This window comes from Pteropus alecto, unplaced genomic scaffold, assembly GCF_000325575.1.
Source record: "Pteropus alecto unplaced genomic scaffold, ASM32557v1 scaffold74, whole genome shotgun sequence".
Classification (NCBI taxonomy): Eukaryota; Metazoa; Chordata; class Mammalia; order Chiroptera; family Pteropodidae; genus Pteropus; species Pteropus alecto.
Window position 1 is genome coordinate 5,614,976 of NW_006436291.1, and position 11,936 is coordinate 5,626,911.

An 11,936-nucleotide genomic window follows, 5' to 3' on the forward strand; every position below is an offset into this window, starting at 1 on the left:
AAACTTTGCTGGAGTAAAAGAGCCAAACTTTAAAAAAAGTAAAACAAAACTTTTTTTCAATTGCAGTTGACATTCAGTATTATATTAGTTTTAGGTATATAGTATAGTGGTTAGACATTTATGTAACTTATATGTTGATCCCCTGGTAAGTTAAAATAGCCATGCTTTTAATTATTGAGTGGGCTGGCATGAGGGATTGCAGTTTTGAAGAGCTCCATATGCAAGACTGATCTTCTTTGCCTGCTAATATGCTGAGTAAGCTATGGCTGAAGATGTAGCTGAAAAGCAGAGAGTGCTCATTGTCTCATGATGCCTGATCCCAAAGCCGTGCTGGAAGAGGAGGCCTGCTTTCAATCTCAAATATTTTGAAACCAGAGGGAAAGTGAAACTAATTAAACTCGCAGCAAAGCTCTAACCAAGCTTAATTCCTAATTGGGTCAAAGTAATCAACTCTAATTTAGTTGCTTGACAGAGAAAAGGGCGTGAGTTAACTGTTCTTATCTTTAACGTGCGGTGTCCAGAATTCAATTAAAAATATAGGACATGCAAAGAAGCAGGAAAGCGAGGCTCATAATCAAGAGAAAAAACAATAAATAGAAGCAGACCCACAAGTGATCTAGATTTTGGAATTGATAGACAGGAACTTTAAAATACCTATTATAAATATGTTTTAAAATTAGAGGAGAAAAATGGGCAATGTGATTGAATAGGTGGAGAATTTTATTAGGGAAGTGGAAACTCTAAAATGAAACAAAGTGGAAATTTTAGAACTGAAAAAAGTATAAAGTATGAAATAAAAATCGATTTGGCTTAATACATGAGACAGAGCAGGATAAAGGATTAGTAAACTTAAGGACAGTCATCAAAAACTATACTAACCGAAGCGCAGAGAGAAAAAAGGAAAAAAGAGACCAGATTCGTAGAAGTGATGTTATTTGGCGCACATATTTAATATTTACTTTACCGATTGTCTCTCACATAACCCACTGACCTCACTGACCGATGGCCTGCCTGGCCGCGTTGTGCCTTTCACGGGCTGCTGCACGTGTCACGGCACACCTGGCTGGTACACTAAGTAGCCAGCAAGGACTGCAGACTTAGAGACTCCTACCACCATCGGAGAGAGAAAGGCTATCTTAGCTGCTCATTTTCCTGTGGGCTTCGTTTTGTCAGAGAGGGACCTAGATAGTTATGGTTGAAAGGGAGGTTAGTTACTGGGACATATGGTCGCCTCTTGATGGACATTGACCTGTGGCCTCCAGGGAGTCTTTCTGACTCCCCTGGTGTGATAGTCTGCTAGGGCTTTCATCACAAAGTATCACATCCCACTCGAATGATCTCTCTTTAACTTAATTACTTCTTTAAAGGCCCTCTCTTCAAATATAGTCACGTTCTGAGGCACTCAGGGTTAGGACTTCATCATATGACTTTTGAGGAGACACAGTTCAGCCCATAATACCCTGCATTTGAGTAACTTCTCATCTTTCTAGCTTTCTCTATACCGTCTATAATACTGACCACCGTTCCACCTTGTCTTCTGGATATTTCTGTATGGGGCTAGTGTCTTAATAGATTGGGGGCTACCTCAGGGCAAGGTGAGTCCCTGGTTCATCTTGCATTCACACACCCTTTAGCACACTGTTCAAGCTCTATAGCTATTTCAGAGAGATACTGAGAAGACAGAAATATAAATGTGACTTGAGACCTTCTTGGGTATGTGTCAGATGAAGACAGGGGGAATGAGTGCTATGCGTCCAGAGGAGTGAGAGAAACTCCTGGCTTTTCTAAACTCTTTGTCGTGAGGGACCGTGTCTGATCCACCTCTATTTTCTCAGGGTGAGGGGAAGCTCCGTGGAAGAGGAGGCATTTGAGCTGGTCTATAGGGAACGGCATGATCAGAGGAGTAATATTTAATTTTTACTATGAAAGAAATGTGTATGCATATAGGAAACCACTCTCTTAGACCTCTCCTAGCAACCTCCTAGGTGTTACTTTGTAGGAATAAATCTCGCAGTTAGTATTTAAGGGCTCACATCCATGTCTTCCTATACTTTGCTTTCACTAGTCTCTCTTGGTCAGGGGACCCCCTAACACTATTGAGTGAATATCTAATATGAAAACAGGTTTAACTCACTTCTGCTATCCCACCGCTTTTCACCCATCACCCCAAAAATCTGTTTGTTACATCAATACTTCAGTTCTACTGGTTACCGCTCTAACTTAAATATTATCCTTACACCTCTGTTTTTCATTTCATCATCTTTACATAGTCTCAACCGTCGATCATGCAAGGGATAGAATTAAATGTTCTGATAGTTTCTTTACACTCTGTTCAAGTTCAATGTTGCCAGACCATAATTTCCACATTGTGAATGTTTATAACATGTACATTCCATTCTTAACTATAGTTGAGTGGTGCTTTATTTATAGATGAGGTATTAAAAGATAGAATAAGTAGCATTTAAATATCATCATCATATATAATTACAAAGCCAAACAGGATGAGTAGACAACATAGGAAATACAGTTCTATACTAGCAAATTTTCCTGCTAGTAGGAGAATATTTTAAGAGTCTGAGTTAAAAGGATTTTCTTTTGTTCTATGGCACTAATTGCTCAAAATTTGCTACATTTTAGTTTGTTTGTAATTAGACCATGACTTATCCTTATGTAGCTTTTTTTCTTCCTAGAGTTTCTCATTTTCCTGCTTTTTTCACTTAAGCAAAAGAACCATATACATCCCTTGTATCTTTAAGGCTATCCAGTCACTCGACCATACTCTTTGTTAAAGAAAATGTTTTCTTTCCGAAGATTTTTTTCTTAGAGTTTTCTGATTTCCAGTTATTATTTGGACAGATTATTTCCGTAACCCTGAAATTCTTTCCTTGAACTCCTGGGATAAGTCTATACTTTTTGCGAACGCCCATATCTTTTTTCTTGCTTAGATTCTTTTCTCATTTTGCTGGTGAATATTCTGAGAGAGTATTTTTCGAAAGAACATTTGGATGGATGCAGGGTCCACGCTGGGCGGAGACTGAGTCCTCTGGATCTTGGCCTGGTGCCCCTTCCGTCTCTCCTGTTGAGCTGGACGAAGCCACAGAACAGCCCAGGCTCCCCGTGCTGGGTGCCCTGAGTCCCACTCCTGTGTCCACAGGGCCCGTCTGCTTCCTGGCGAGGAGAGAGGAGAGTGTGAAGTTGCCTTCGGTGGGAATTTGTGACAATCCCCAACACCTTCAGGGACAGGAGGGAAACGGGTGACCAGGGAAGGAACAGCAGGGCAGAAGAGCCATCACTGATGTCCACTGCGATTCCCAGGTCTGCAGACAGGGACGGCCAGTGGTCCCAGCATTCATGGCATAACCCTCCGTCTGTCCAAGGAGCTCTGAGCAGCAAGCTGGCTCTGACCCCTGAGCGTCACAGAGCTGGACTACAGACAGTGACAACCGTTTTACAGCCCAGCGCAGTTCAGAGAGATGTGCTGAGCGTGCTGGGTTATTAAACACCTTCCGCCTCTGAGAGGAAATGGATTTTGTGTCATTCAAGCTCATCCGGAATTAAGATCAGCTCCCTGCTGTCCTGCTCCCTGCTGGGGACGGCGGCTTCTGCAGCTCCATCCATCAGGATGCTCGCTCTGTTCGGGGTGCTGCCGCGTTCTTCAGGGAGCATGGCCACGCGGGCCCAGAGTCACAGTTTACAAAGCATTTCCACCACCTCACGTGCACGTGGTCCTCCCAGCCCCTGAGGTAGGCAGTCCGAGCACGTCCTGCCCCGTTTACAGCAGGGGCAAGGGCTCGGAGGGGCCCAAGCTTGGTTTACCACCCTTCTGCTGCTAGACTGACATTTTAATAACTTTATCTTTGAACTTGTGTTTCGTAAGTGAAATCGGTGGCATTGGGAGCACGCACGCGAGCAGAGATCTGAGCAGCACATGTCGGTTGTTCCTGCTGCCCTACTGGCCTGCAGTGTTCTAGAAGCCTGTGAGCACGGAACTCCAGGGACCCCCATGCTCAGGAGTTCAGTAAGTCTCAGAGGATAAGGCACACACATCCCATCGAGGACTGGGTCAGTGCCCACAGCCTCGAGAGACCAGCACTTGCTTTAAATGCAGAATGGAGACAGCGATGCTCTAAGAAACATGCGCGACCAAAGGGCCCTCTCTTCTCTTTTCTTACTCATGTTCCTGCTGCGTGTCAGCCAGTCACTTTCGCTGAGAACGACGAGCCAGGGCAGGGGGAGCACTGGCTGCGGGCAGTTCCCTTTTCTCTCAGTCCTGCCTTATTCAGAAGCGAGGCAAAGGTGCAGAGGGTCAGGGGGTGACGTGAAGACCGTCGAGGTGCGTGCAGCGTTTCCACTGTTCCCGTTAAGGACAAAAATACACCCGCATGCACAACTTGCGAAACGCGAAGGGTGGATTTCCGCGATTTCGTGGAAGGAATTCAATGCTCCCGTGTTTTCGTTTGGAGGCGGCGTGGCACGATTTTACGATGAACGGTAAAATTCATGTGAGTGACTGAAAAGCACTAACTCCTGCCCAGCACTTCCGTGTTTACGGAGCACGGGCCCGTTTTATTCTCCCTGACCTCGAAATACCCAGCACTAATGACCTTTATCCACATTTCGCAGGCACAGAGTGGTTAAGCCACCGCAGCTCAGCCCAGAGGGGACCCATGTCTTCATACACACGTGACCGCCCATGCTCTCCGTGGGCTCCTTTCTGGGCCGTGGGATCCGAGATGCCACGTGGCTACCTGGGCGCCCGGGGAGCTCCGCCTCGGCTGCCTTAGGCAAGTCGTGATTCGCTAGACAGCTCCGCTGCCCCACGGCCCTGACTCAGATGAAGGCTGACCCTGTCCGTAGAGCAGACTGGGAGAAGGTGGCCCTCTGACTGTGGTTTAAGGACATCGCCACCCGAGTACACGTGGGTGGGTGCAGGATGCCACTGTGCTTCTCTTTGCCAAAGGCATGTTCTGGCGTCCTTTCTCCTGCCTGTGCCAGGACTCCTGGGCATTTGGGAAGGAGTCTAGTACCCAGCCTGTGTCCCCCGACTTGGCATCTTGTCCCAGGGACCTGTTCCCACCTGACCCCCAGATTGTTTCAGGGGTGTGGGAAGGGAAGGCCGCTCGTGGATTCTAGCTCCTCCTTGGGGATTGAGGCAATGAGGTGTCAGTGGCTGAGTTGGTTCAGATTATAAGTGGGCAAAGGGCCTGTCACCTCCACGGGGCCCTGAATTTGTTCTTCCCCCCAGCCTTGGTGACAGCAGATCACATGAGGGCAGATGCAGGCCTGTGGCCTGAGACTTCCCTCTCCACCCCGCCTCCTTGAACCACGAGCTCTCCCACTGATCAGGAAACAGTCACCGTGGAGTTCTGGTTGTCACAGGGGTCCTGCAATGGGGTCTGCCATCCGTCTCATATTACAGATGTGGAAACCGAGGCTTACCAAGGGAAAAAGGCTTGCTCCACGTGACACAGCGACTAAGTGGCAGCCCTGGGGTTTGAGGGCTTGACCTCCGTTGTCACCTGCTGAAACCCAAGTCCCTCTTCCACGCCAGTCCGGGTGTTCAGACTCTGCAGCATCATTTCATTCTTATCTCGTGATGACCTTCAGGACAGGTACTGCGTTGATGTTTTCTGATAGGCAGGGACACTGCGGCTCAGAGAGGCTCAGTGATTTGCCCTAGGTACACAGCTAGTAAGTGGTGGCAAAGGCATTAGACCCCTGGTCTGTGTGACCTCAGAGTCTCTGCTCTTTACCACCGTGCTGCAGCTCCACGGCTGCTGGGGAGCTGGGGAGCTGGGGAAGGAATATTATGGCCATCACAGGGTCAGATCAGTGGAGGTCACCAGACAGGGGTGACGCACAGGCCATGGTTCCACCATTTACCCTCCACTGGTCACAGAGTAGTGGCCACGTGCCCAGCGAGGGCTCCTTAGGAAAGGCTGAGCCCCTGCATTGCTGGGTGCAGTGTGGAGCACCGGCCCAGCCACCCATGTGAGGGCTGGGGGCTGCTAGGAGCCTTTGGCTTTGTCTTGAGTTGAAAAGCCATGTATGGGCTTCTCCTCAGGCCTTCAGAAAAGCACCATAACTTAAGCAAGCTGGTTTTTCCATAATTAAATTGTAACATTGTCATCCTTTCAGCAAAATGACATATGAGCATTTCCCTGTTCACCCAGAAGATCGTCGCACATTAGAGGTAGCCGGAGGCAGCCATGAGTGTTCTGGGCCCCTCTGCCATGTGCCTCAAGTCATTGCTTTATTCATCAAACGTCCCTGCTTGGGGGCCGTGTCCACAGGCCCGTCCTCAGGGAACTCACAGTCTACAGGGGAGATGTATGAGTATTTTGGGCAGCTCTAAAACTAAGACTGTATTCACTGATAGATTAATTCATTCTATGAATATTCATTGAGCATCTATTACATGTGCGAAATTGATATTTCAATTATTTACATTTTGCATTCATTTATTGGTTTTAGAATTGGAAAGCGCCTTGTGACGTGTTCTATAAAACCTGACAAGCCCGTGACCTTGTTCACGTCTAGGATAAAGATCATCTTCTACAAACCAAAACTTAGACTGAGGTTTTGAATGTGTCGCATAATGTCGTGTTTTCGAGTGAGTGCTGGCACCTACCCTGGGGTTTCTTCGCCCTGGCTACATGTCAGAATCATCTGGGACGTGACGACTTGTCAGATGCCGGGGTGCAGAGGAAGGGAGGGTGAGAGCTGAGCCCGTGCTTCTGGCTCGCTTCAGATCTGCTGGATTGGACGGGCCCGTGGGACGCGGGCTGGAGGAGCTGCGTGGTGGCCGACATCCGTGTCCCTCCTCAGCTATCAAGTCAAATGGGTACACCCTGGCCCCTCCTCTGAGAGCTCTGCTGTCCCCTGACACTTTGCAGGAATTCCTCATCGAGGTGTGGTCCCTGCCCAGCAGCCTCGGTGTCGTCTCGGCCGTGTCAGAAACGCTGGGGCCCAGCCATGGGGCAGTGAGCCGTCCAGGTGCTTCTGGTGCTGCCGAGGGCCGGGGAGGCCTGGTGCCCTCGGTTGCCTGCTTCAGCCCCCCGTGACCAGAACCGCCTGAGTGCGTGTTGAGCTCCACGGGCCAGGGCCCCCAGCCTGTCAGGGTCAGACGCCAGGGAGGGCCTTGGCAGCCCCGGCCCGACTTACAGGTGACTCTTCGCCTGAAGATTTGGAAACGAGAACAACTGGCCACTGCAGTAGCCAGCTTGGCGCTGTCTCCCTGACTGCTCTGGGCCCGGGGCAGCTTTGGGGTGGAGCCCAGGACAGGGCTTGTGGTTGTCACCTCCAAGAGGTTGAAGGGCGGCAGGGGCTGGGGGCTCGGGAGGCAGTAGCTGCTTCTGTGGTCAGTTCCCATGGTCCCGTTATCCCCGAGATCCCCATGTCCCCATGGTCTCTGTGTCTCTGGTCCCCGTGTCCCCATGGTCCCCGTGGTCCCCATGTCCCCATGGTCCCCGTGTCCCCGTGGTCCCCATGTCCCTGTGTCCCTGCGGTTCCCATGGTTCCTCATATCCCTGTGGTCCCCGTGGTCCCCATGTCCCCGTGGTCCCCGTGGTCCCCATGTCTCTGTGGTCTCCGTGGTCCCCGGGTCCCTGTGGGGCCTGTGGTTGAGGCCTAACCAGCTCCAAGGTTGGAGAGGCCTCTGGTCGCTGCTCGTGTTTAGGGCCAGCCACAGAGTTTGGGGAGCCCTTTCAGGCGGGAAGACAGCGAGGGGCGAGTAGGGCCGAGGTGCCGGGCGGTGGCAGCAGCTGTTTGACCCAGGGGCACGTTTGACCCAGAGGCCTCAGACCCAAGCCATTAAGTGGCTCAGTTTTCTCGTTGTTGTTAAGTGCTGTGAAAGGCCTTGCCTGTCCCTGGGCTCCGCTGGGGCTGGTGACAGGATGGAGTGAGGGTCAGGGAGGGGCGGGTGTCCACGTGAGCTGGTGACCACAAAGCCGGATGCGGCGGCTCACCGGCCACACTCAGCCAGCTGTGTCCAAACCCCGATTTGCCTGTCGGGTGTGTGTGTGTGTGTGCACGCACGTGTGTCAGTGTGCATATTACGTTTATGTGTGTGTTAGTATGTCTGTGCGTGCACGTGCCTGCATCTACGGGTGTCAGTGTAACTGTGTGGGGGTGTGAGCATGTATGTCTGACTCTGAGTGTCAGTGTGTCTATGTGTGCGTGTGTGGGCCTATGAGTGTCAAGGTGTGTGTGCGTGTGCGTGTGTGTGCGTGTGCTTGTGTGTGCATGTGTGTGCGCATGACCGCTGGGGTGTAGCTTCTCTGAGCTCCTCGGCGTGTCCTGACCACCGATAGGAAGCACTTTCTCTCTGTCGTGTTCAGCTGACAGTTGTCAGCCCTGTGCTTTACATGACAATGGGCAGCAGGCGCTGTGAGAGCACCCTCATGACAGCTTAGGGGTGCAAGCCTCTACTGCCTGTGCTACCCAGGTGAGCACATGGAGGTCCAGGGGGCTCAGTAACTCACCGATCTGGTCTCCAGACCCAGCTGGCTCACCACATGCATGAAGCCAGTGGCGCCCCTCACCCAGGAAGCAGTCCTGGGCGACTGCTCCAGGCCAAAGGATGGGACCCTTTGCCCACATTCCAGTTCTAGAACCCCGTCTGGGTCATCGTCTTGACTCAAAGCCTCCCTGTCCCTCACAAACACCCTACAGGACCCTTCACATAGCTTCACAAACTCAATCCCATGAAAGGCCCCTGGGTGCCGGGTGACCACAGAGGGACCGAGCAGGGCAAAGTCTATCAGCTGGCTTCGAGCAGGCGAGATTCACGTTCCCACTGAGCCAGAGATGTGTGCAGTTGGCAACAGACAGACTTTGTGCTTGCAGAGGCCAGTGGCCTGGTGCCAGGCCAGGCCTCGGTGTCTTTAACTGTGGACCCACCTGAGCCAACAGAGCGAGATGGAGAGGGCCACCGATTCCAAGCTGTCACTTTGTTGCTGAAATATGCTGATTTAAAAGAATCGAAGGGGTCGGTTTATTTATTGCCAAAGTCATTTCAAATGGAATTAGGCACCTAAATCAATTCGCTATGGCTTCTCTTCATTTTTAACCAATCCTCAGAACATACGGTTTGCATTAGCTCTGTGCACACGAAGAAAACTAGGCTTGTGGAGAGAGCTGGGCCTGGAAGAGCCTTGGAGTCATGCAGTGAATAAGCTTGTTCATTTATTGTTAACATTCCACGAGCGAATTATACTACAGCGGGACTCGGTGACACCACTTCTGCGTGTAACGTCGGGGCCCATCCTCCCCGTGGTCCCGGGGGAAGGTAGGGCAGGTTCGTTATTAGTTCCAAGTTGCAGGGAAGGAAACTGAGGCTCAGATGTTAAGGAACTTGTCCAGGTCCCACAGCCAGGCTGGGCACCTCTATCTACCCAGGTCAGTCGGCTCCTGGTCCAGGCCTCGTCCTCCAGTCTGATGAAGCCAGACCCTCCGTGGTGTGATCCTTCGTTCCCACGGTTCCACGTAATTTTCCCCCACAGCTGGACATTCCCTCACCCAGGGACCTTCAGCCATATGTACCTTTTTTTTTCCCCCGTCAGGATTGATAGAAGGTGAGATGGGGCAGTGGCCTTTATGATAACAAACTAGGCACAAAAAATGGTGCTTTCTGACCATTTTATGTACATTCGCTCACGTAATCCTCATAGGCGAAGGGGCGGGACTGATTGTTCACGTGTAACACGGGAGGAAGCTGGAGCTCAGAAGAGGCGAAGTGACTTCCTCGACGTCACACAGCCAAGAGGTGGAACTAGAACCTGAGCCAGGATGTCCCGATCCGAAGTGCGTGCTTTTAGTCACTTCGCGGCGGAGCCTGCCCTCACCTCGCTGAGGGGCCTCCTGAAGCCTGGTCCTTCCCGTCGCAGACCAGTGACTATTCCACTGAACAGCCTTCTCGGAGCACCTCCTCGGTCCAGGTTCTGGGACGGGCATAGGAGAAAGAGGAAGAGAGAGAGCAAGAGAATTCAGACACAGCTGCTACTCTGGAGGCGCCTGAGGGCGAGGAGGGAGACAGACAGGTGCAACCAGAGCGGTCGGTGGTGGGCACAGGTGGGCAGCAAGCGGAGGGGCAGCCAGGTCACAGGTGCTCCCCGCCCCCAGCTAGATGAGCATGGGGACACTTCCCACTGCCTCCTGCTCCTGGCCTTTCAGTCCCCTCCAGCCCCAGGCCTCGCCCACTCCCTGAAGGCCGGACCTCGGCAGACCTGTTCATCCTGTTTCTTAACTACCTTTCTGTCCCTGCCCATGTCACCATGGCCGGACCGAATGGCCCCATCTAGCCGGGAAGCTGCAGGTCCCTGGCTACACATGACCTTTGGATTTCTGAAACCAAAACCACCCCTGAGCCCATCCTCCAGGGACGATGACCTTAGGTTGACGGTCGCGCCCTCCAGTCTTCTTTCTCTGTTTCTGTCTGTCCGTCTCTCAACAAATGTCGTTTCGATCATCTTGCATGAGCTGTTTACTCTCTGGCCAATTAGCCCACACCTGGAGTAGCGGAACCATCAGTAGTCATGAGATTTATCGCATCGGTTCCAGGGTTAGTGGACAGACCACTCAGCTCATGGGGAGGCCCAAGCCGCTGGTGCCACCTGCCAGCTCCACCAGCCCAGATGAAAGGCTCAGTGCCCGGGCCCCCCACTCCCTGGGCTGGGGAGCGCTGTCAGGGGTCGGCTGTCAGTGTTTTGAATATCTTGGGAGCTCTTCTCGTCCGACTGTCAGAATTTGACAGGTTCCATCTCGAAGCTGAAATCTACGAGAATATAAATTCTTTGAAATCAGACACGGCGGGTAATTTGGGGGAACATATTTCAACTTCAAAATGAATTACAATCATGCAAATAATTGGAGAGCTTTATTTTGTCTTCTAACATGGATTAAAGAGGAAAGCTGGTTGCCATGGAGGAGATTTCAGTCACTTACAAACAGCTGTTCAACCATTTGTTCGCGCGCAGTTATCTGTGCCAGGCCGTGAGGACCGAGACGGGCTGATGCTGGTGCCTCCCCGGAGGCCCCCGGTCCGGCCGAGGAGTGTCACGGCCAGGGCCAGCTGGGCGCGTCCTGATTCTCTTACGCAGACATTAGCAGGAAATGATTCAGACTTAGAGCTCAGCTCCAGTGTGTCTCTTCTTTCCCCACCCAGGAAGAGGTTAATAAATTGTGGTCGAAAGTCTGGATTTCAACCCCAGTCCCAGCCACTCCCTGGCTGGATGGCCTTTGGCAGCTGACGTTACCTCTCTGCACCTTCCTTGGCTTCTTCGGAACGCAGGGATGACGGTCACAGCCACCTCGTCGGGGTGTCGTGAGGAGGAAACGGAACGGCACGGTCTCGCACACGGCAGGCACACTGCGCGCGCAAACAGCGGGGACACTGTTACCGCGTTGCTTATTTACACGCTCTGCACCTGTTTCGCACGAGCGCCCAGTTCTGATCGTGCTGCTGCTGCCCATTGCGGAGGTTCCAGCAGCCTTTGCTGCCCACGGTCTCCTCCTGCCCTGAGGGCCCTTTGCTGCCACCCTGCCCCGGCCTGCCCCTCAGAGGCTCAGCACGCATGGGCTGCCCTCGAACAGACGTGGAATCAAACGTTCCCTGAATGCTCTCTGGTCCTGCCCGCTCACTGCCCCTGGGCAGGCTATTCCTGCTCTCCGAAATGCCTTTTCCCCTGCCGTCTCCCTGGTCATACCCTCAATGCAGCTCATCTCAGGAGCCACACTCTCCAGGAAGCCTTCCTGGATTTACTCTCTTTCACAGCTCTTTGCCTGGCCCTCCACGATTTCTCTCAGCTCGGCTGATGAGCCCTCCAGGCAGAGCCTGGCTTTTCCTGATCCAGTGCCCAATAAGTGGACATTCCTGCAACGCTGTCCTGGCCCCAGAGCTGGGCCAGGGACAGCGGGACACTGGCAGTGGTTCAGCA

General features: G+C 52.0%; 1 long non-coding RNA gene across 2 annotated transcripts; it reads right to left on the minus strand.

Annotated features, from left to right (window-relative positions):
• Positions 1 to 8,843: 8,843 nt before the first annotated feature.
• On the minus strand, positions 8,844 to 11,929 carry LOC112480495. 2 transcript variants are annotated; one of them, XR_003046611.1, is made up of 4 exons: positions 11,706 to 11,929; positions 10,945 to 11,368; positions 10,390 to 10,774; positions 8,844 to 9,941 (listed from the first exon to the last, which is right to left on the minus strand). It is a non-coding gene; the product is annotated as an uncharacterized LOC112480495 (long non-coding RNA). The 2 variants fall into 2 exon arrangements; XR_003046610.1 differs by having other exon boundaries at positions 8,845 to 9,941; positions 10,945 to 11,929.
• Positions 11,930 to 11,936: the final 7 nt, after the last annotated feature.